Below are 25,105 nucleotides of genomic sequence, written 5' to 3' on the forward strand. Positions count from 1 at the left end.
CTGAAAGGCAGTTATGTTTAATTCTAATATGCAAATAAGGCTCTGCTTGTGGTGTTGGGGAAGCCAAATTGCCCACAGTTTGAGAACTTCCTGTCATGCTAGGTGTGGCAAAGTAAATTCTGAAGGGCCTTGAGCCAACTGGCCCTTGTGTTGAGTACATCAGGGAAGAACAAATTCAGTTTAGCCAGGTCGTATTTGGAGAGCTTATAATTAGGGTTTTGGTGTTGTTGCTTCCTTTTTCTTTTTTCTTTCTTTTAAATTGAGCACATTTGATGAAAAGCTTTTGTATTTCTCGGAATCTCAAGCTTTTTCATGGCATTACTCTTCATCACTGAACGGAACTATTAATGCAAATGAGTAAAACTGGGCTGAAGGAAAATTTTATAATGCATCTTTTAAGCAAATGCAAGTTAACCATCTGGTTAAAAAGAAGCTGGTGTCAGTCTACATTGTAATAAAAGGAGTGCGTTGCATAATATATAGGTGCATAATATGTTTTTTTTCCATTTTTGCTACTTGGAAACAGTAATGGTTATTAGTTAGTGCTTCAGCCAGTTTTGGACACCACCTATTAGAAAAGATGAAGAGAATATAATCAGCAACAACTAAGAGGCCTGAAATACATGACCTGAAAAAAGGGATTCAAGTTTCTCTAGTTTAGAAAAGACTGAGGTGGAGCATAACAACAGAGTTCAAACATGAAGGAAGGTGTTATAAAGAAGAGTTCAGTTGTCCTCTATGTCCACCAAAGGTCAGGCAAGGAGCAACCACTTTGATTTCAGATAGAGATCTGGATGGTATATTAGGAAAAAAAAATCATTTGGAGATACAGTTAAGTACTGGGACTGGTCAACTGAGAACACAGTGAGATCTTCACTGACTGCTTTTAAGAATTTGTAAGACAAACAGTCACTGGAGACAGTCCAGATACACCTAATCTTATCTGGAGACAAAACATGCTTCAGCCCTGGGGTGAACAGGGATGATCTTAAGAACATATATCCCAGATACTTATAGTTCAAGGCTGGATGGGACCGTTACAGTCATCTCTTCTGAATGCCTGAATAAAAAAGGCCAGGAAATTCCAGCAGGTGATAACTGTATTGAATCATCAAATCTAGCAGAATCAGGGTGGCAAAATGGGGGGGGGGGGGGGGGAAATCTTATATTTTCGCAAGAAAAAAGGAAAAGACAGAAAATTTAGATTCACTGATCTGTAACTAAGTTTCTAGGAACAAAATAGAAAAAAATAATGCAAGAAGTTATTTCTGTTACATTCTAGATACTTAAAAATGGCAGTTCCAGCTAAGCGAATCATGCCAAACCAGTCCAAAATTATTTTTTATGGTGGGGAAATAAATCTTGTGACTTTAGCCAGGACTTTGACACTGTAGAACTTGTTATTCTTATAAGCAAACTATAGTAATACAGTATAAATGAAACTGATGTAAGCTTTTTGCAAACCTAACTAAAAAATGTTCTCAAAGATGGGTTACAAATAATTTGTTGTGAAAGTTTATGTTCTGCTGTGGTCTTTTTTGGGCGTGGATAAATATTTTCATTAAATACACCTATAATGGATCAGAAATATATATTTTTTAATTTTCATATAATAACAAATAGGGAAAGGCTGAAAGTGCTTTGGAAACTGGAATTTTAAATGATCTTGACAAACTGGAGAAACAGGAAAAGAAAAAGGATGCAATTTGATTGGGTCAAGTGCCAAGTATAGCATTTCAGCAGAAACAACCACCACCGACAGAAGACTGAACGTGAGTGAAGAGACAGCAGTCCTGCAAAAAAGGGTTAGAACAGATCAAAAAATAAACGTGAATCAGTGTTGTCATGCTTTTGCAAAAAAGCACACTGAAGTGTATAAACAGGAGTGTCATATGCAGGATGGATAAAGTAGCCCTTATACTCTATTTAGTAGTGATAAGGCATGAGTATAGTGTCCAGCTCTAGGCCACATACTTCAAGAAAGATATGGAGAAAATGCTGATGAGGTCAAGAAAACAAGACACATGAGGAAATACTATAAGAATTTCTCTTAGGGTAGAGATAAGAAAGGAGATATTGCAAAAATGCAAATATCCAAGATTTCAAAGGACAGGATTCAAAGAACACTTAGTTGAGTATTAGATACATTTTCTAAGATAGGCATAGAATAAAATGCCAAGAATAGGTGTGGAATTTGCATCACTGGAGGGTTTGGGGAACATCTTCTAGAAGCCTTGATGAATTGGGATAGGAATGCTTAAGAACATGAGAACATTCTGAGCTTTTCCAAATCTATCCAAATATGTCTCAATGTATGCTGGTTTTCCTTACACAAATTTTTACATTTTATTCATAAATATTTGCCCACATTTCTTATAGTCCTGCTATCTTTCTCTGAAATTGAGAGACCAATTCCAAGATAGTTTTGATAGCAACGATTACTAAAAATGATACTAAAGCTTAACAGGATACCTTTAGGAAACTATATGGTTCCAGTCCAGACAGATTGCAAAAAAAAAGTAGAGAAGCTCTCTCCTTAAAAAAAGATAATGAAGGGGTTGTTAAGTCATCCACCAGACAATGAGGGCAATTTTTTAATTACAGAGTTTAATTGAAAACATAATTGTAGATTTAATATAGCATAATATAATTACTAGCAAGGCCATAAAGAACAAACCAAATGGCTCTCATTAGTCAAGTCAAATCACTGATATTTTGAGTTATATTAAACCTAGCTTTTTAGAAATACACTTTCTAGAGATATGTTAGAAAAAAGTCAGGTCTCTTCTGAGCTGCAGTAGACTATATTGACTCTCAAGAAATAGTAACAGCTACTATGATTTCTTGAACATAGGTAGGTTCTTATCATGTATCTTTGCCCTCACCACCCCATTGTTTGTTGGGATGCAGAAGGCTTAGCTAGGAAGCTGGTTATGTTCATTTTCCAGCTATAACAGTTCAAAGAAGAGCCACACAACACAGTTGATATATATGGACACATCTGACTCTGGAAGTACCTAAATCACTAGAACATGCTAAAAAAAAATGTTCTTTCTCAAAAATTTAGAAAGGCTTTAGCCTTGTGGTAGCAAAGCTGAGGCTTTATACAAAATCCAGCAATTTTAACTTTCAACAGTGTGTGCGTGTGTGTGTGTAACTTCTTGTATGTCCTGCACAGGCTTGTTCTTCTGCAGTCCATGGCTTTCATCTCTGTGAGTAATGCTGGCTATTTCATCAGGGACATGCACCAATATACATTATAACAGATGTTATAGGCCTGGCCACCTCAAAAAATGACAAGCATCCAAAACTTATCATAAAGTAAATCAGGTGTGCTCCAACTTATATCAAACTGAGCAGGTACAGGAACTCTAAATGCAAGCTAAAAGTCATAAAAAGGTCAGAATTGGAAGGAATATCAAACTGATCACTTAATCCACTGTCTTACATGAAGTAAGAAACAAGCATCCTGAGAACCACCCCCAACATATTTGTATATCTGAAGTCTCATAAACAACAGATAGAACAGGACAAATAACTTCACATCTTACACCTGACAGCCCTGTTAATAAATCCCCTACCACAAAAAAATCCTTTTTTTATTTGCCCTAGTTCTTTCACATGCAGGGGAATTTCAGCAGAGAAAGTGCATGTGTTTACTGTTCCCTCTGTAACACCATTGCAGTGCAGAAGAAATGGAGTGGATGTACCTGAGTTCAGGTAAAGTACCTGAACTTTATCATCATCTTTATTTCCTGGCAACAAATGAAAGTTTCTTATTTTCAGTCTGCCTGGACCAGAAAAAAACATAATAAACTAGTAGTCAGATGAAGTTTACAGTAGAGAAGTAGTGCAGCCTTTTTCTATGTCGCATAAGGATAGCCAGATGGAGTCTGCAGGAGTTGCTTTAAGGACAACTGACCAAAGCAGAAAAGACAAGTATTAACATTCATTGTCGACTATTTTATGTAATGCCCTAGAACTGAAATCTCCTAGGATTGCAAGTTATCCTTTCACAAGAACATGAAAAGATAAAAGCATACGCCATCTGTACTCAATATATTCTTTCATATACTTCTCAAATTTTGCCACGTTCCCTATAGCTGCTGCCCTCTCCAGCAAGATGCAGTAGAATCTGAAGCTTGCAATCCTAATATAACATTCCTGGAATTGCAGCTTGGGAAAGGAACAGCCGAGTTCTCAGCTTCTTGTCGGTTCATTCCCTCACCTCTGCTGAGGCCCTGCCAAATCTCTCCCGGCTTCCCTGCGGCCTTTACATCTCTTTCTCACCTTATCTGCGTTCACCTCTGACAGGCTCTGTGCTGTAGCCAGACAGAGTGGCAGTGATTTTTACATCCATAAGACATTATGATAATGCCAAGCCCTTTCAGTTCCTTATGATGCGAATGGTGGTTCTGCTGCCTAGACAAGGCTGTGCCAAAAGCTAGGGAAAACAGTCACAGCATTAAGATATGGTGTAGAAGGTCTGGGAGGAGATTTCTCTCTGCTTCAGTTTAAAAGAAGCCCATACCCCTTCTAGTTCTTCTCATCCTTCACAGATCACACACCACCCACTGCACCTATCAGCTTCTTAAGAAATATCTGTATTAACAGAGATCATACTGACAGCACCTAGTTTTGCCGTCACAATGTTGTTAGTAACTGTGCACACACTGTTTGTCACAGTTCCTACTAGTCAGATAAAAAAAAATCCTGACAAAGGTTGATGACTGCAGGCATCTCTGGATAAAAATCCCATCAGAAGTTAGTATCCATCGTCTCTCTGAAAGGAAAGCAGATCTCTCTCTTGCTCCCTCACACAAGATTCTTGATAACTTTCCAGTACTGAAGTACTCTGCAGTAAATGCAATATTTCAGTTTAATCACACCAAAGATATACTGGGACCTCCAGAGCATATTTGTCATCAGTCATTGTGATGACTTTTTAATCGCAATATGGTATTTTAAACTAATTTCTGACATCTGATTTCTAATCATCACTGCATTTTTTCTTAAGAAGCCCCATTTCATTACCTAGAAGCTTCAGATTATTTATACTCTTTTCTCCATTTAACAATAAGACTAAAACATTATTTTCTTCTCACTCCGAACTTTAAAAGGACTGCAACTAAATAAACAGCAATCTATTTACAAAGTGGAGAGCACAAAATAACACTTGGACTGACAGGGCAAAAGACTAAGCAGTTCATTTTTGTAGCACTCCTATTTTAGCTGCTGACTTCACTTTTGTTTGCTATTTTATTACAGGAAAGAAGTAGTATCTTACAATTAAAGTATTTTGTGTGCTGTATTACAGAACACCAGCCAAATTTTTCCACTGTACTTTTTTCCTCATAGAAGCAGCACCTCACCAGAACACAAACCTCCTAACAAAAGAACTGTTTTGAGTGGGGATACTCCCTCATTGCAACCCTAAACAGACACACTTATGTACAAGTGTGTTTTTGCTGATAGTGCTTTACAACAAGAACTTAGTACAAGTCAATTATCCTTAAAGGAAAACAGTTAAGAGGTGGCGTTCAAATGGAGTTCTTTATAGATTAACGTAGTCTAACAGTATTTCAGACATCACTTTATCTGAAAGAAAGGGGAGTGGAATTTGGTAATTAGGAGTTCAGAAAATGGCACCAATTTGTCCTATTTTCTACATTATTGCATATAATCTTGTACCAAGATTCACACCTGGAGTAAACCCAGCTACTTGAAGTGATGGGACTCCACACAGGCTTGCTGGATGATGGCCAGCAGCAGGGCATGGCTTTCTTGTCAGCCTTCACCAACAAAACACACATCTTTCTCTGACTGCCACTTCCACAATTCCTGTCATCCTTCCACAAATGAGGAAGGAGAATCACTGATGGGCAGTGCACACTGTACTTCTTGCCCCAGCTGTACAAGCAAGTCTGCACTTCTCAATGTCCTCGACATCCGGCAGCCCTGCAGCAAGGGGAGCCCCACTTGTGGGCATGCAGGATGGTTTTAAAGCATGAGTTGAATGTCGTTCATGAGCTGAAAAGCACATGCAGCTCCTAAGCCTAAGGCTTTGGTGCATCTGTCGGAGCAGAGCTAAAATAAGGTTCAATATTTTGGCTTCACTATAGTGTACAAGATTATTTGGCGTTGCATTTCCTGTGTCAGTGAGGGCAGACCTTCAGTGTTCCCTTGTTATTATCTTGACTTAAGAGGTCAGTTTAAGGCCTTCTGAGCTTTTACTTTGGGAACACTGTTTTGCCACTCATCCACACCCTTCTGAATAACGTCAAAGAAGCACAACAAATATTCAGTGAGAATCACAGTTCTATCTGTGCACACTATAGGGAGATGAAAATTTCCTTTCAGCTTGAACACTCATAATGGAGATGCCTGTAAATTTAAGATATGTTTTCCAGACATATAAAACTTAAAAATTATAAAACTTTTATCTGAATCTTTTCCATACCACTATAAGTCTATTAAAATTACTTCAAAAACAGGCTTTTGAAACTACAAATGTAGTAATGTATATCATCTATCTTTATTTGAAATATCCAAGGTGCCTGAAGTGCTGCCTTCTTGGTCAGGTTGTGCAGTGATTATTTACACATACATAATAAAATTAACAATTTAATTTGCTGTTTTAAAACCAGCCATGTTGCTACAGTAGAACAAACTAATCATCTTCAAATAAATGCAAATAAATGCCTTCAAAGTCAGGTATTGACTCTAAAGGTTGTAGAACACAACCTCACACTTCATTCAGGTGTTATTAAACTACATAACCACTAAACAATTCACTTGTTTGTTCACCAACACAAAAGTAGTAGTGACAGAAACATCTCACTGAAATTCTTTTCTGACATAAATATACCAACTGCTGGAAGCATGGATGTTCATGAGCCTACAGAGCACTTGACTTGAAATAAAGTTGTGCTTTTTATTGCACCTCAATTTCCATCATTTCAAGGAAATTATATGGCAAAACTTAAGACTTCTTCCTCAGAGTGAGGGAGCAACTTGCATTTTGATTCCAGGCACATTTGGGACAGATCTGTTTCCTAATTTAAAGGAAAAATCTTAACTACATCTCATTAAGTAAATGAAACAGCAGAACACCATAGTACATTATTGCTGAATTTGCTGAATATTTCTTTATTCCAGATTAGTCTGCTTTGCACAGCATATCTTACACGTCGAGATATAAATGAGGATGTAATATATGTTCTATGATCACTGAGTTCTACAGTATTTTGAGTAAAACATATTAAAACGACGAGCCTATTCTGCCACATTTCAGAGGCAGATTTCTGAGGCTGCTGTCCTTTACAGTATGTTGATGCAATCTAGAAATTACTCTAACTACAACCCCATTGCAAAGCATTTCCAGGGTGCACGTCAAAGCCTTTTTGGATGATAAATGAAGTTTCTTCAAATGCCTCTCATACCTATATTGAACTAACGACAAATTCTTAAATCTAAAAATCTGTTTCTGCCCAGATGTCCTGTACATATTGTAATACTGCTGTTACTACAGGAATGGGAATATTGTTAAATTAAACTGGCATATTAGCTAGCTGAATCTCCATCTGATTGAAACAACAGTGCCTTGCCAGGTCCTAAGGAACTTTTTGACATTGGAAAAGCACTGACATTTGGCAGTTAGCATTCTTTACTCTGGTTACTTCCTCTCTGGACTCCAGATTCTGTAAAGAGATGATATTTTTAATCAGTTTTCATGCCTTAATCCAAAAAGGAACATTTCCTTTTTTCAGTGTGGATTAGTTACGATAGTTTTTAGCAAAGAGATTAAGCTAGATAAAAAGCAATTTACTGCCAAGTAAACTCAGTGTTTGGCACCAGTTATCCTAACCGACAAATTTCATGTTGATCTGTTTTAAATAATCTCATGTCCTACTTATCCATATGTGAGCCTAGAAATACCTATCTGAAATTATCCTTTTCAGGTGTAACCTTCAATGATCCAAAAGAACGACAGAGAAACATTGCCTTTCTGGTTCCTAAGGCCTCTGTTCTTCCTTGCCTCCAAATAACATCTTCCTGAGTTCACATGTAACCACTTTTCAGCTGCTTATAGAATCAAAATAATCACTGGATCTTCCTAAGCCAGGGGGGAAAAAAAGGCTTTGTGGCACAAAAATTCAACACTGTCATTTAAATTCTCTGTGCTATTCTTAGTCTTGAAATGATATTCTGAACAGCTCTACAGCATCTAAATGAAATGCTTCATTATTTCTTTGATGGTTGCCAACTGTCTACTACTGTCTTTACTACCCTTGAGGTAACTACATGAAAAAAAAAGATAGGCAACATGACAGCCTTGATCATAGCAGAACGGACATATTGCGAGTCCTCTGACTCTATAATGAACAGAGTACTCAGAAAAACAGAACATATATAACTAGCTTTATCCTTTTGTTAAAAACCACATCTCATCTAATGTTATAGAGGGTTTTAGCAGTATGTTAAAATACAGCCAGAAATGCAGTAATAGTCAGTATACAAAAGAAAAACTGTTCCTAATAGTATCCACCTAATAAGCAGACGTTGCATGCACTTTCTTCTTTATTCTTTTCACTGCAATTCCTTATGCAAGCTATAAGCACAGTACATCTGACAAGCCTTTATATTTTCTATCCTATTCTAGTCTATAGGAGTTCTTATACTGAGCTCACAACCATGGTAGCTCAGTGCTTCACTACTTATTTTTATCATGCATATGCCTTGTGCTGGCTCACCAAATAGAATTTCATCCTTAGAGTATGATCCTGCTCCACTTGAAGTGTATGGCACAAATTCTGTTGACTTAACTCAGACTGAGATGGTCCTTTAGGACATGATCTAAGGCTCCCCACACCAAGACAACGGCAGACTACCCCCTAGCTGCAGTGGCCTGTGAATCAGATCTTCATTTCTCATTGAAAATAACTCATTTTGCAGTGGTGGTGTAGAAATGAAAGGTAAGGAAATCTTCTGAAGTGCTATGACTGGTATTTGGGAATCTGCAAGGATTCAGCCTTCCATCAGCACACCAGCACCTGACTGGCATACAGTTCTGCCATTTCCCACTGCAACTGCAGCCAGCCCTGAAAATTGTTCTTGCATTTCACAAATTTGCAGAATGACAATTCTCAAACAAGTGTTCTATCTGACTGTCCAAATCGGCCATCCAGTTTTGCAGATAAGGTCATATCAAATGGTTAAAGCTGATAAGCTTTTCAAAGTTTATTTCTGGCAATCATCAAAAAGATTTAATATGATCAACTTCATAGCCTCTTTTTGGAATTCCTCTCTGCAAAGAACTCTTCCTTTGTTGCTGAATATATTTTCATCAACAAGAAACACTTATTAAAATGTGGTAGAGTTGTCAAAATCCATGAGATCATATAGTTTTGGAACTGGAAATAGAAAAATTCCTTGTGTCCACATAGTTAATTGGTGAAGAAAACATTGGGTAGGGTCCAACTTTTTGCTAAATTTTCCTATTCAAACATCAAATGCAGATAAATTTTAATTAGAAGCTTCTCCAATTCATACTATTTTTGCATAGTTTCTTCCTCAATCACTGATCTCTTCCAAACAGTTTCCCTTATTTATTTCAAGATTCCTTCTTTTATTCTTAGAAAATAAGAGTTTCTCTGAAAACAGAAATAACATCGGTTTCTATTTAGCTTTCAGAGGCCAGTAATACATAAAGATAAGAGGACAAACTACAGCACAGATTCACAATTATGTGATTAGTACTTCCCTGAGCCTCCAGAAGACAGTAATGGTTCAGCAGCAACTATCTGCATTCAGTGGTTATTAGCAGTTGACAGTTCCTGCTAAAGAGCTGACTGAAAATAACTTGCAACTATGTGCAACAATAGTGCGCAACGGTTTCCAAGCAATTTTTTGAGTGCCTGCAAGAACTGATTTAGTACCATTACCTGCACTCCCAGTTCAAGACACAAGAGAAAGGGCAAGATCTCACATACTGCGAGAGGCTGTATTTTGATGGGGAAAGGGTTGAAACGGAGTCCTGGTTGCTAGAAAGCTACAGTAGAGGAGGATAGGAACATATGGAAGAATGAGTCACTTCAACTCCATGTAAGCTGTTTAGAGTGTTCTGCCATTTAGAGCGTTCTGAATACCTCTATTATGCTCAAGTGATATCAAATACTTCTGTCTCTATTAACTCCTGCCATTAGAACTCCTCATAGTTTAACCATCTTCAGCTCCAGTTCAATTGCATCCGAGTGCTGAAATCCCTGTCAGGTAGGAGGAGGTTTTCTTACTGTGTACCAGTTATGCACACTTTTAGCCAAGTTCTCAACTGCCCCATGGGTTTGACCACAGCCAAGCAAAATTTGTAATTTGTATCCTCCTTTAGCCACCAGGTCTTCAACAGTTTCAATCTCAGTTCAGCCTTTGATAGTTCCAGGAAATCCTGAGCCTTTTGTAAAATCCATGTGCTACTATCAGATCATCTGATTCTTCTAGCACTCTGAGACACCCTTACACTAGGGTGGAAGATAAAGTGAACACAACAACTCTGTGTTTCCAGAGGAACACTGTGTATATAGGGGATATCTCACTAGCCAGCTGGTGAAGGAAAGAAGGAAGCTTGTTTGTAAGTCTATGCTCAGCAGCTGACAAGTGAGTTCTATGTGTTTGCATGAGTAACGCTTTATAAAGCTCCACAGTCAGGCCAGCCTGTTCTGACTTGAGCTCATCCCAGCTAACCTATGGCGCTCAATTAAAGCACCCGGGCCATTTCAGTGGAAAGAGAGAAGTACTTCTAAGGGGAATTCATCTCCTTGAATGGGATCACCTTCACAGATTTGACTAGATTCCTCCTCAATGCAGCTTAAAGTTAGCTAGGATGAACTCTGCTCAAACATTAGACTGATCATTAACTGAGCCTTTTCATGGGTTCTCAGCTAATCGTATGGACTGTTTGCAACAGACCCTGAAACTATATAAAGCACATCATAGCCAACAAAAGCCTTGCATCTATAATCTTCAAAGACTCATAAAACTGGAGCAAATCATTCATAGTTCCTATTGCTGTATCCTAATCATGCAAAACTCACAGTTCTGCATGGTTTGGGTGAAAAGTGAAACTTCATAGTTTTGAATAAGTTATGTTTAAAGAATTTGAATTTATTTAAGCCCCAAACTCACACCTCAAAGGTTGTAGTTTTGAGATACAAACCCACACTCCCTCACAAACATAACAGAAGAATTTGCATGAGAGCCCCCAAGCAAAACTGACAGTGCTACAGTGTGATGTATGCTGTGCAGCTTGTGCTTTCTGTTCTACTAGCGAAAAACAGGAGGCAGAAATAAAAAACACAGAGGCTAACATTCGGCTCTGAACATCTCGGAGTTCATTGCTTGTCAGGCTATGTTAGCAGGGAAATCAGAATAGTCTGATACCTCTCTGGCAACTTGCTAACCAATGTTCTTATTAGGGAAGGGGAACAAAACCCACTAAAAATAGTTCTGTTGGAAAAAGAAACAAAACCTGCGTTTTCCCTTTCTTTCACTCTTTTAGTGCAGATGAAGTATATTGGTCCATCCAAAATTAAGAAGCTATTGGGCATGAAGCCCAATATTTAATAGCCTGAAATGAAGCCAAATAGTTTGCTTCTCTCTTCATATCTCTCTCCTTTCTGCTTTTATACTGTTTTGGTCGGACCAGAGTCAAGAAACTAATATTAAAATATTTCTAGCCAGTCATGATGTCCAGTGGAAAACACCTTCCATGACTGATAGAATAACCTGCAATGTGGAAGTCCTATCCTTAACTTCTCTGAGAATAATGAAAAATGTTTTTTTAAATCAACAAATGAAGAGCACATAGGAGTCATCTTATTTTCACAGACTAGATGACTGAAAACTATGGATAAACATAATTAAAAATAATAATTTTGCTTCTCTCTCTGTTCCTTTGGCTGTGACCTGTTAGTTAAACCATCTGTTTTCAGCAGGAGAGCTGAATGAATAGGGTAGCGTGAGCCCTGGCCAAATAGAAATTAATATATGGTGTTATTCAAAATAATATAGGTGTTACATCCAATGAAAATTGCTGGCCACTAATTTTCTATAGATATTAATACTTATAGTCTAGGACAAGCCGAACTCTCCTTACATACAAACCCTAGCAATATCTATTCCACCAGTGCCAAAACCACTTTTCTCAGAAATTACCTGAGTAACATCAAAGTAAACTTGGACTAACCATAGTATTAAGATGCCACTTCTGTTTCAGACCAGAAGAAAGGACTGTATGGCTGAAAGATCACTGCTTTTTTTCTCCAACTCTATTGTTTTTTGTGATAAAAGATACTCCTTATCCCCACAAACATCCAGGGCATAGATATAACCTCTAATGAACAAAGCACAGATGTATTAAATAAATGACTAAACTCTGACGAGGCAGAAACATGTTTTACACATCCTAACGGCACCATTGGCAGCTCTAGTGCCTTCAACTACCCAAAATTACAGCATTATATTATTTTCTCAGTGCTGCTGCATATTCATATCAGCTTCTAAATGTTCTGTTTTCCTGATTTTGATTTGAAAAATAAAACAAAAAACCAAAATGATGTCATTGACTAAAATTGCTTTGAAATAGGTTTGGCAGCTTGCTTATTAAATAAGCTACAACTCTCACTGACAGAAATAATCCACTTCCTTTAAAATATTGCCTGTAACTGAGTGATAAAATGGCTGTGAAATTTATTTAGGTCAAGATTATTTGAAGATATGACTGAATAGGCATACTAGTGTCATACAGCTGTCATTCTAAGAACAGCTTCTTTTTGAAGTTGACTGGAGCACATATTCAGCTTCCTGATAAGGTATAACTCCCAGTAAATTAATTCTCATCATCTCAACATTGTCAGCACCAATGGCTTCTCAATCATTTTGTATACTGAAATCTTTAAGCAATACATTTCTCTTCTCTATGAAATACTAACTTTAGAATATAGGATCAGAAAGTAAATTATAATACAGTATCACAGTGATTTCATCTTAATAAACAGATCTCCTAACTCCAGTTCATAAATGTTTGTACTTAAAATAAATTAACAGAGGTGGCTCATGGTATTTTTCTCTTCTTAGAAGCAATATAGAACCCACAGGCATCCATGCCTGCTTCCCATGTTGCTGATGTGCACGGTACTTTCGTTCACAGAAAAGTCTCAGGACTGACAATCTGACTGCATACCACATTCAGTGTTTGACAAAATGTATCTACTCAAGCTTCTTACAATAATCACTCACAAAACCAACCATCTTCCACCTTGCTAAGCCAGCCTCCTTAAACCCATCTAGTATAGCCTCACAGATATTATTCTTCTCCATTTACCTTTGCAGAGCTCAACTATTTATCTACCTGACCTTCCTATATTGCTGGAAATCTTTTACATTTTTCTAAGTATTGACATTCATGGAATCCCTGAAGTCACTGAATAATAAAATAATAATAATCATCTCATCTTAAAGCACTTTCCAGTCAGTGGATCTCAGCACCCTTACCAATCAGGTACAGACATCATTACCTATATTGGAATGGGGAAAATGGGGAGCACGGGGAGCATATGACAGAGCAAGCTGGGTAACAGATGTACAGCGGGCAATTAGTAAGGCTGATAACAGTGGGCAAATCTACTGAACCCCAGGTAATTCCAATACTTTCCAATGAAAACTGCAAATAACATTGGTTGGAGATCACTGGGGTACCACAGTGAATTTAGGAATGTGGGAGAAAGCATACATGAACATTAGTGATGTGAGAGGTGCCTGTTTGCAGCTCAGGAGGACAGTATGAATGAATTGTGGCAGAACTTTAAATGGAAAAATGCTGTGGATGAGTATTAGTGTGAGGAAGACAATGTAGTATCATGTTGGAGTGGCAAAGGAGCTGATCTGGCATTTATTTATATTAGATCAACAGGAATCACTTTTATGAAGGATTAAAAGAGCTTGCATATAGCAGCTAATCTTGAAAAAGCAACGCATTAGCACTTGACATTTTCTCACAATTACCTTTAAGAATATGAGGATGGATATATGCTGATCACCAGCAGCTAAAGAAAAGAGCAACACCAAGATTTCTTATCAATGCAGATGCCTTTTTAAAGCAAAGGTAAAGCTATGCATATTGCAGGCACTGATACCAGCCAACAGGCTGTATAAACTCCCATTTTGAGGACACTTGTTCTGGAATGGAACACAGTGTTATTCAGGTCTTAGAGTAAATTTAGAATAATTTGATTTGTCCAAAATAATCTCCATTTTATCTTTTCTTTGCCCAAATGCTATTCCACAGCAGGAAAAGATATTACAGAAAATAGTTTGATTTTCTCCAACTTTCTATCATCTGGCATTGATGTTACCTGCCTGGAGCAATAAGGCACTCTTCGCAGCTCTCACATGTTCATTGCAAACTTCAAGAAATGAAATCTTTTCTTTCCTTAGGCCCCTGTGTATTACAGTTCTACAGAAGATACAATTCATCATAATTGTTTGTGAGGGGCATGTGGCATATATGAATGACAAGTCATAGCTATGCAACTGAGTGACATGCCCTTTATCCAAAGAAAATAATCAGCCCTAAGAGAATGCAGCTGGTGTAGCTTCATTTAGAATATTTCACAGTGGTTGAGACAATCTAATCACTTTTTGTATCTGAACTGTTACAGAACATAAGAGCAAAGCATGGATTCATAATAATTTCAAATTCCTCTTCCCAAAATGCTTCAAACCACAGCACTTAAATTGTATCAAATGATGCGCTTACACATTTTCTTTTCAAAACTGCCCACCTACATTCATCCTACTCCTATCAGAGAGAATTAAAATCTGAAAGATTACCCATGATTCATAGCCTGGTAATAGGAAACCAAACATCATTTTCAAGAATGACATGCTGAGGATGCTGCTATTCTTCCCTTTGTAGATGACTGCAATTTAGTATACAAGTCTCAGGGATTCTTGTTCCAGCAGCAAGGGAAGAGTGAATGTAAAGAAATTTGTCAAAATGAACTTCAACAACAGGACCATATTTCAGAAAAAAAAAAGTAGAAAGAAGCTAATGTAGAAAATTCCTCTATAATATGTTAAACTTTTGGCAGTGACTTCAGATAGCTAGGGAACATATTTCTATTCACACTGAAATATGCAAAACTTGCCATGTAATTCTTACCAAAAAATCTCAGGCTAGGAAAGAAGTATAATTCACTTTCAGCTATTTACTCACTTAGTTGCAGCCATTCAGACAAAAGGATCTCTTACTAAGAGCCAGTTTCCTTTTACACTTGTGGACTCCTCTTATGTAATGTACCAGCGGATGGAGCAGTTATAAAACAGAATTACATAACTGATATTGGCTAACCTCAAGGGTCCTGATCATTTTAATCCTATGCATGAGAACAGCTACTGAGTCAATGGATACTTTTTTCTGAAGAAAAATATGAGGGTTTGTCTCTGTCAGACCCCTTTTCAAGCCTAACATAGTTGCAAAGGGAAGGCTAAGAGGGAACGACAACAGCCATATTCTGATTGCTTGAGTCTACCAGTCACACATGAAAAAAGATGTCCAATTGCAATTTTAAATACAACAAAAAAGAAGCAAAGAGAGCAGTAAAAATATTATGGTGGTGTAAATGTATGATAGTTGGGTTTGTAAATTTATTATATTCCCTCCATGGCAGCTTTGCTTGCCAATCAGAATTACTCTGGGGGATCTTGCTCAAAACCTGCAGGGCATGAGGAGGTTCTGAAGTGACTTTTGTCAAATTAGCCTTGTCTCAGTTAGCCTAGGCTGGTTTGGATCATCTCTTAAAAAAGAGTGTTTCTGAAGCGTCTGTTTATGTTAACAACCACGCTCAAATAGAGGTGATGTGTCCAAGGAAATTTGTTGTGATTCTCTCAGTGGGAAAAATGCACTTTCACTGAAGTCCACTTTAAGCTCCTGCCACAGTGCACCGTGCTTCCTAATTAAGGGCAGAACTGGAAGAAACTGACCAAAAATACAGGTTTTGCAACAATATAATCGTACTAATAACCACATGCTGGTAGCATTCTGGGTGAAATGTTTGGCCTCACACCTTGTTTTTTCATACAGCACAGACTACTTTCAGCTTCATACAAGCTATTCTCAAGTCATTTCGAAATGCAGCCCTGAAATGGAACGTCTTTTCTTGTAGGCAAATGACCACAGGAAGTGTCTGGTCTACCTGTAAGGAACAAGGAGTAGCATTCGTATGGAAGATGGGGGTTTTTTTTATCATACTTTGTTTTAAAATACAAGGTAGCTGACAGAGGGGACCCTTACACTGCCTTATTTTTCTGGAGAAGCAGGCAATGCTTTTCTTCTAAATGTTAAGAAATAATTCCTGAGGTGAGAACATCCATGTATTTTGTACTATGTATTTCGATATTTTCAAAATGAAGGCTTCTACAATAATCTGACTTGATTCTCTGAGGCTGAATCTTCCTTAGTGGCTATTTTATCTCTCTACTGTGGAGTTCACAGAAGCATAGGAATAAAATGAGCCTACCCTTACAGCATAATAATACAATAATAATGTGCGTATGTACCTTAGGACACAACCTGCTTTCAGATGCTGAAAAGTATATTTAGAGAGGCTACGTTGTATGTTATGTAAATGATGCAACACGTATCAGTATGTCTAAGTCTTACTAGTATCTCCCGTTCTAAGTAAAAAACAAGGGGGAAGGTTTTGCAGGGAAGCTAGACCAAGCTAGATGGATATTTGTTTCAAAACTAGTATCAAAAGTAAAGAGATAGCTGAAATGAGAAAGGGATTGATCAGCATCTTAGAAGCGAGAAGGTTCAAGAGAAAGTGAGAAATGCCAGCAGTCAAGCTGAGTAAAATCTGACAGAGAAAAATAAAACAAACTGGAGGTACATCAACCATAAATACTAGAGAAAGCAGGACTTCCTTTGATGCCAAACATCACAGAAAGGTATTCTAGGTATGATCCAAAAAAGAAAAGAATATTCCACTGTAAGCTGAGTTAGAATCCTAGGAGAAAGGCAATCACAAGGCCAAAAATTTAAATGCTAAGATAATGTCCGATCAGTTTCTGAAAGGGATCCTGGCTGCCTCCAATAGGCAGGGAATGAACTCACTGACCTAGAAAATCCCTTTCAGTCCCATATTCCTAGATAAATGGACATTGTATGGCAATTGTGAAGGCTATGGACTCATAAAAAATGAAAGCTGTTAAAATAACCCTGTTATAAAGTTAAAAGGTAAAAGAGGTAAACGAGGGCCAGGATTTTGTGTACAGGAACTTCGGCTTGCTTGGTTGCCATGGCAGACGCAGTAGGAAATACACGTCAAAGTATAGAAATGTATTGACTAAGAGAAAGTAAAAGCAACTGAAACAACACATACTTTTCTGAAATTGAAATCAAGTGACTAGCTGAACAAATGTAATCAAAATCCTTCTATGGCCCCTTCCTCAGATGGTTAAAATATATAATTCTATCACACAGTCCTTTTCAATGGGGAGGAAAGAGCTAGTCTTGCTGTTCAGAGGCACTGCGCCTTCCTCTCCCCATGAAGACCATGAGGAATGGAACAGCACCTGGCTGCTGGTTTTCACACAAGCCCAGTTTCACATAAGCACCTCTGACCAGGACTTGAGACCTGGATAATACCTATATCCTTGTAGCCCTATATGGAGATCCAGATCTGATCTTGAGTACTGGCTTAATAGTCCCAGAAGAATGGAGCTTAAGAACTGTATTTAAGTTTTAATCTTTACAAGAGGCTACATACCATTTTAAAACATACTTTGGAGTTTAGTATCATATCTTCTCTCTGTGCAGACATAGACTCCATCTCACCATTCCTAAACTAGAGCAATAGAGTCTTGTGTAAGATCATGGCAATCTACAGCTCCTATTGCACCTGATACAAAATAAATGGTCTTGACTTCAGCAGTGCATTCCTTTTGAAATTCCAGTCTTCTCCCCCACCTCTTCATAAACTTTAAAATGAATTTCTCCTAAGATACATTTCAATTAACAAACTGTCCTAATTCCATTTTCTGATAGTCTCTCTTTTTAGCTCTTTGTTTACCAAGTGTCCTTCCTTTTGCGCATTTTGCAACCTAGTTGCCCTGACTGCTAGAGTTAAAAAGTAAAGGTTCCTAAAGCAAAAGCAGGATCAATCTCTAACAGCAGGGAATTATCTCAGTCATTCAAGTATATGGAACTGACTGTGCAAACACAATATAAGATTAAGAACAAGGCTGTTACACAGTTCATGTAAACAGGCATAAATAACCTGCATCCATAAAAACTGCTCACACCACCAACTTTGAACAGATAGTCATGTAGGACCCCATGAGGGTTAACCCCACTGCGTACACACAAGTTTTCACAAAAGAATAATACAGTTTCACAGTTCAGTCAAATTAGAAAAATATACTCAAATGTAAAAGACCTGTTTCCAAAAATTCATCTTATAGGAGAACAACAGACTTTCCAAGGGGAATGCAGAGTGCTCTGCTACTGCTGACTCATTTCACTCACTACTCCTGCAAAATGAAAAGTTGCTTTGGTCACCTTTCAGTATGAATGAGGTTATAGCACAGCACCCTATGGACATAATTTATTTGCTTTAAATTAGCTAGTTCAAATACAGATGGAGGTTTTGCTGTGGCAGGCTGCAGCTCAATGCAAACTAATGGCATGAGTGTTTGCCTCACTTCCCAGCTGAGTCCTGCAGCCTTGCTAAGCTCCATGCTGTAGTGTTGACATTGCTCAGGTGCCATAGCTAAGCATTTTGAAGTCAGCTCCGGTCCTTACGTTTTTTTCAATCACAGTTGACGACTGCAGTGTTAACTACTCTAGAAGAAGGATGCAGAACAACATTTCTGGGTGAAAAGCAACAATTGTAAAAATAAACATGCATATATGTCTTTGCTTAACTGAAGTTGTTGAGTTTAAAGGAGAGACTTTCTCTCAAAAGTTGCTCATAACCTGCAAAATATAGTATTGAAGTTGTGGAACAATGGAACAAAAAATTCAAACCTATGAAAATGTATACATATTCAGTGAACCCTCTGTATTAGTCCTACAAATCTGAATCAGGTCTAGAATAGTTTATTCCTTCATTATACTTTGTTCTTTTTTGTATACTTTGTCATAATTGTTCTATTTATTCTGCAAAATTTAGCAAAGTACAGGGGCCTTGTGTGTGTGTACTTCGCTTGTTGCAACTGTTTACAGATTGATCATTCACATTTAAATTTTAAACAGTTCTCTGATACTTTCCACACATTTTACAAATTTTAAAATGTTTCTTATCACAACACATTATATGCACAAAAATCAACATGAAGATCAGCCCAGAATTCCTTGCTCTTTTTTCCTTTTACATAGAAAGCTAAATATAACAACATCGTTGTGCTTGTCTGCACACCAACGTATTCGTAGGACAGATAGGATGGTCCAGTGGTGCATTTGACAACATTAGCTTAAAGCAACCCTCTATGGGCCTGAAACAAATTATTAGTGTTTTTAACTAAAATGAAGGAAGGAGGAAAGAAATAGATAAACAGTTAAATAAGCTAACAGGATGTCTGTCACCCATGAAAGGATTCACTGAAGGGCTTCAGTGCATATAGTGTGCGCAGCTAAAGTAAATAAACAAATACAAATGCATGCCAGACACTTATTAGACAATCAATAACAAGTAAGAAAATGCCTGATGATATCTCCAAGATACTGATTAGAGGTCTGTCAGCAGAGCTGAGGCCTGCATTCTTTGGATTTTGGTTTTGCTGTGTGCTGTGTCTTAAAAGATATATAACATTCTGTTTGGTACTTGCTGTATTGCCTAAATAAAATAACATGCATAACAAAACTGGTCTTGAACTTAGTTTGTTCTTAAAAACATCTGCACAACTTCGGGTGCTGGCTGATAGGAAGGGCAGTATGACTGCTACTGGGTCAAGTGGGGACTCGGTAAGTAAGCAACTGCCAAATAGCCAAGAGTAGGTCCTAGTCCTCAGGATGGCAGTTGCAGGAGGTGAGAGACGTAGAACCTAGACAGCCTGTCACTGGGTAAGTTTGGGGGCAATTTCCTGCTCAGTCCCTTTCATGAACTTGGCCTAAGTCCTCGGTCACAGATTTCAGTGACAAAATGAACACTTACATTTATGATGGATGCCTTTATTTCTTGGTCAACATGAGTTGTAGTCTCTGCTCTGTGCTTCCATACCCACCTGTAAAAACAACAAAAGTTCCCACCCAAACACCCCCCCACTTTACAAGGTTTTCAAATACTCTAACAATGGAGACTAAATAATAAACTTCCTTTGCGGGGGGGTTCACTCAAATTCACTCTGCTTTAAAATCCACTGACAGCTAGAACCAATTCCGCATAATAGCTTAGCTTCTTATACAACATGTTGCTGGAAATTCAAAGAATTAGAGATTCACAGAGGTTCATTGAGGTGAGAAGGCACCTCTGGAGATCGTCTAGTACAATCCCCGCGCTCAGAGCAAGGTCACCTACAGCTGGTTGCTCAGGGCTGTGTCCAGGCGGAAAGACTCCACAATCTCTCTGGGCAACCTGTTCCAGTGTTTGACCACCCTCACAGTGAAAAGTGAAAAAAGTTTCTTCTTATCTTTAAATAGATTTTCCTGTACTTCAGTTTGTGACCACTGTCTCTTGTCATGTCACTGGATACCACTGAGAAGAGTCTAGCTCCATCTTCTTTACTCCCTCCCTCCATTAGGTACTTATAAACATTGATCAGATCCCCTGAGCCTTCTCTTCTCCAGGCTGAATGGGCCAAGCTCTCTCAGCCCCTCCTCATATGGGAGATGCTCCAATTCCTTAATCATTTCCATGTCCCTTCACTGGACTTGCTCCAGTATGTCCACGTCTCTCTTGCACTGGGGAGCTCAGAAGAGGACCCAGCACTCCAGATGTGGTCTCAGCAGTGTTGAGGAGAGGATAAGGATCAACTCCCTCAACCTGCTGGTAATATTCTCCCTAACACAGCCCCGGACGTGGTTTTCCTTCTTAGATGCAAGGGCACATTGCTGGCTCCTGTTCAACTTGATGTTCACCAGGACTCCCAGGTCCTCTTCTGCAAAACTGCTATACTTGTTGTCACCCCCTAGCCTGCCCTGGGGCAGGGGGTTTTATAGATTTCCAAGAAGATCCTATAAAGCACCAAGAATTCTTATCTTAAAAGAGGGGTAGGTGATAAAATGGATATAATAATATAAAATAGTAATTTATCCAACATAATTCCCTTACAAGCATCAAGGTTACAACATTTGTCAGGTGCTTGTTAATAGCCAAAAAGAGTGCAAAGAAACAATAGCTGCCACTGTAATTGATTCTGTCTACTCATTTGCAAGCATGATCTGCTAGTGAACAGAATCATCCAGCTGATCACTGCTGTACAAGTTAGATTTAGCCATGCCTCTTTTCCTCTCTTTTTGTGTAAGTGTATGTGTAGAAATATGTTAGTGATTTTTTGTTGTTGTTTATACGTTACAGAAGGACATGAATATTTCATTATGCAGCTAAATTTACATCAGATCACAATTACAGATTCCTCCTCAAATGCAGTCTATTTTGGACTTGGTATTCAATTTCCTTTTAGACGATAGAAAATAACTGCTTTTTTGCAAGGGATTACTCTTTCAGAACTCAATGTTCTCACCTAGGAATTCTGCAAAAGTTTTGACTCTAAATACAGTGCACACAAAAGAATATGCTCCATTTGTGCTTCAAACATTAGTTGTCAGATATCCACCTACCTGAAAACATAGACATGGCAATCAAACAAAATCATCAGAAAGGTAAAAGAACTAACATAAAGCAGGTGAGCAAAATTTAATAAAAAGTGAAGTTTGAATTAGCTTTCAGGTCTGAAAAGACATAGAGACATAGATTGGAGGACATAGTATGATTTTTGTCTGTTTTTCTGATTAAAGCAAAGCTGAATATTATGTCAAATCTATTTTTCTATAGCAGACAGAGGTATTGAAGATTTCAGCAGTTAATATTTATTAAAGTTACTGGCTTTAATACACTCACGCCAGTGTAGTTCGATTACAGACCTACAACATATGGATTTATGTATGGTATGTCTGAGGCTATTCACTGATAGATATTGCTTTAATTATGAAATCACTAAAATTAATAAATGACATTAAATGGCAATGAAATCAATATTTTTAGTAGGATGAAAAGAAGACAAACTTTTTCCCTTTGTAGTTTTTTGCTTTTGTTTTTGGTTTCTGTTGACAGGTGGATTTTTTGAGTTTTCTTTTTTAATCTGTGCTAGATCCTGATTCCGTCAAGCTTTGCAGTATTTCTGCCTCTTATTCGGAAGTCTCAGAGTACTTATTAAATAATGTACTGAATGCTGGTGTTAATGAAGCTAAAATGCCCATAATTCCTAGGTATGTTTATCTTTTTTTAGCTTGGTTTCCTATGGAAACAAGACTTATGCAGCCTTTCTTTGTGTTATTACCATTCCCCTCCTCCCCAAGTAAGGTTTGAAGCCCTTGGCCTATAAGCTTTGTAGATATAGGTAGATATACATTCAGAAATAATAAGTTTAGATTCTATGGTTCAACTGCTACAGTCAAAAACTGCAACACTCTTGTAGCTGGCAAAATGCTCTGAATGAGAAAGCGACAGGTAAATACAGTGATAACACAGAATCTTATTATAATTCAGTTAAGTAATCAATGAATAAAGAGACACCACAGGAAAACAGGTTTCATTAGTTCTGGTGTTCATGGATCTATTTGTTTATTATTTGGATCAGTAATAAATCCTCATGATCTTAACCAGTGCTAGTTTTATGATGGAACAGTTCAGACCAGCATACTGGAATGCATTTAACTGAAATGCATGTATGCTCATATCCCCTTCAGGACAAAATTAGCCCTGTCCTCAAGTCATTGTAATCAGCTGCATGAGCATAAATGTACCATCACCCTCTGCTGGACAGAGTTTAATCTACAGCCACTAAGTGAAAAGGCTAGATCCAGAACAAAACCTGGACACACAAAGCTAAGAGTTGCAACACCTAATTTTTTTAGATAAACATCACCTGCAATGGAATGCGAATCACTGCACCAGCCACCAAGATTCCCCATGAAGCACCAGGGCAAAGCTGGGCATATCAGAACAGGAATCGCAACCAGGATCGCGATGGTGGGCAGGAAACTCCTGAAAGCCAAATAACAACAATACATCTTCAGTCTAGTTTCTTAGCAAGTTTTGCTCGTTTGGGTTTTTTTCGTTGTTGTTTCTGGGGTTTGTTGATTTTGGAGGGAAGGAACCGAGCCCTAAAGATTTTGATTTTGTTAATGAAGGACCAAATTCTAATTCTGTTGATCATGCAACACTTAAGACCACACTGCGCAGCACACGAGTTCTGGGAGCAACTTGTGTGTTCTGCCGTCTCTTTAGTTTCCTATGTATCATAAGGCCAGTACAATAAGGGCAAAAATCCTAAGGACATCAGATACCACTTGGCCAAGGAAAATCTGAAGGATTAGACTACATCATTTTAATACTGCTTGATTATATGTTAATGTGAAGACTCTATTATCGAATTCTCCCTTTGTAGTTATTTTTACAAATATCTTACTTCAGTCAACAATTAAGATTCTCAGTCCTTAAAGCACATGCACAGGACCCCAACTTCCTTGGAATTCAAACAGCATATTTGAATTCCTGCTCCTTTGCTCGTATGTGTTACTGGTTATTTTGAACGTAATAGAGCTGTTTGCTCTATTCGCAATATACAATGATTGAGAGCCATGTTAAGCAAAGAACTCTTGATGGTTCTAACACAATCCGCCGGAAAAATCATTGACAACATTAGACAAAAAAGAAAAGCCAGCTGCTCAAATACCAAGGTCAAGAGCGCTAAATGAGTAACAGATGGTACAGACTACCTTTGGCCAACTAAATCAAGCCCAAGCAATATACTACCCAGCTGTGCAGAAGAGTGGAAATAGAGACAGATTCAAGTGAAGGGAAACATACATCATGGCTTGAGGGTTCTAGCAATGAACATCTTTTAGCAATGTTAATGGACCACCACCTCTATCTCTACGAATCTCTTCTGTTTCAGACCCACAAGCAATAAAATCTGTCCCCTCTCTGGAACAATGTAATATGAAATGAGATATAAAACCATTTGTGTTTCTGCTGCTAAAAATAATATAATTCCATATATAAACTGATTATGTGCCTTCACATGTAAAAAATGCATGCAGTCTTGGTTACCCTGTCTCAGAAAGGATTAACTGTTACAGACATGGATTCAAAGGTATGATGAAAAGATAAAGAAGGCACAAACCGCGTGGCAGAATGGAAGTGAAAACAAAAACATATTTTTGTACTGGCATCTTTTAACTTCATTCATAGGTTTTGTCAGTGTACTGGGACTGCTTACTTCCAAATGTAACAGTTCAGCTTGACAAAAAGATTTGGGTATCCCACCCATTTACTGGTGTGAGCATTTATGGAGAATACGGTAGAAGTCACAAGCAAGGCAGAGGGGGAGAACAGGCACCCATCACTCTCTCAGGCTCTAGTGGGCACCAACTGGAACCAGCAGAGGACAGGTTCAAAACAAGTACGAGACGATGGTTTCCTACACGGTGTGCAGCTAGCCATGAAGGTCTTCGCCGCCAGGATGTTGCGGATGCTAAATTTTAATGTCTCTAAAAAGCAACTAGACAAATTCATAGCGGAAAAATACAGTGGAGACCATGAAATATAAAGACATTACCTCTGGCCTGATGCAAACATGTGTCACTGCATAGTCTTATTCTCTCCTCTCACTGCTAGCTAAAGTCAGAGGCAGAATGTTAGGCCAGATGGGCCTTTGCCCTGATTTGGTACAGCAACATCTTTTCCAAAACTGGAGGGGGAGGGTTTGCCCCTTGCTCAGACTCTGCCTAACCTTTCAGGTGCTTAGAATTCCTCACCATCTCCACAGAGTCCCCTATGTATCTAAATGCCTTCTTCTGAATATGTGCAGACTTATGACAGTCTTG

This window comes from Dromaius novaehollandiae, chromosome Z (genome assembly GCF_036370855.1).
Source record: "Dromaius novaehollandiae isolate bDroNov1 chromosome Z, bDroNov1.hap1, whole genome shotgun sequence".
In the NCBI taxonomy this organism is placed as follows: Eukaryota; Metazoa; Chordata; class Aves; order Casuariiformes; family Dromaiidae; genus Dromaius; species Dromaius novaehollandiae.